The sequence below is a fragment of the Palaemon carinicauda genome, chromosome 25 (assembly GCF_036898095.1).
Source record: "Palaemon carinicauda isolate YSFRI2023 chromosome 25, ASM3689809v2, whole genome shotgun sequence".
NCBI lineage: Eukaryota > Metazoa > Arthropoda > Malacostraca > Decapoda > Palaemonidae > Palaemon > Palaemon carinicauda.
Genome location: NC_090749.1, coordinates 20,337,263 through 20,338,401, shown reverse-complemented (window position 1 = coordinate 20,338,401; position 1,139 = coordinate 20,337,263).

The following is a 1,139-nucleotide window of genomic DNA, read 5'->3' as shown; positions in this document are numbered from 1 at the left end:
ACATCTCTCAGGTTTGTTGAATGTGGGAATGTTGGCGCTCTACTTCTCCAAGCCAGGAATTCGGAAATTGGAGTGGGGAGGTTTTCCTGGAATCATTTCCCACACATTAATTTAACTTCTATTTTTTAGTGGTCCTTCAAACCGGATTTGACACCATTGATTTATGGAATCATGAGATTTGAAACTTTGTAAAATCAATCGTAACCTTTCGCAAATTCATCTGGTCATGTCGTCCATAAAACTCGCACAATGGCCATTTTGGAGAATGATTAAATCCCTACTTTGATAGGCAAAGAGATGTATTAGGACATAATATTTGTGGTATCCTTTAACAAACAAAGGCAAATCTATAACCAAGCATTTTTAGCCAGAAAGTTCTACTCTGAAGGGGTTCTTGAGCTCTAGTATGTGCGTTTTACCTCTGCAAAATACCAATGGTTAGTAAAAGGAGTCAACGTGTTTCTTTCTGTTCCAAACGGTGATGCGACATTGGATGTTTAAACTGACTGGTTTGTGTTTAAGTAACTCGTTAATTTACTTACCTCATTAATTTAAGCTTGTAAATACTTACCTTTCTGTTGATTTTAACAACCAATGAAGGCCAGTTATTTCTTATATATGTATTTAATTTTTCATGCCAGTTTGGTGTGAATTGGTAATAGTGACTACTGGTGCTTGTATGCTTGCTTGGCAACATTGATTCTCTAACACTGTACCGGCTTGGCCAACACCTTGTCACTACTTTAAGCCGAATAAAGCCAACGTTCCAGCAACTGTGTTTGGTATTCCATAATTTATTCGGCTTAATATTCACCATGCACAAGTTTCTGACGCCCAGCCCGATTGACGTGGACCCAGAATCAGCTGATACGGAGGACAAAAGGATTATGTGGCATGATAGCTTTGAGGCTTTCTGTGCGGCCATCAACCCGGACTTAAAACCAGATAAGTTGGCCTTGCTTCTTGCTCACATATCTTGTAAACTGTTAAAGATAATTAAAAGTGCCACCACATATGCCACTGCCATGAGCCTGTTGAAGGCTAGATTTGTGAAACAAAAAAGAGAGGTGTTTGCCATATACAAATTAGCCACTTGCAAGCAACAGAGTGGCGAGACTCTAGATGCTTTTTTGGATAGC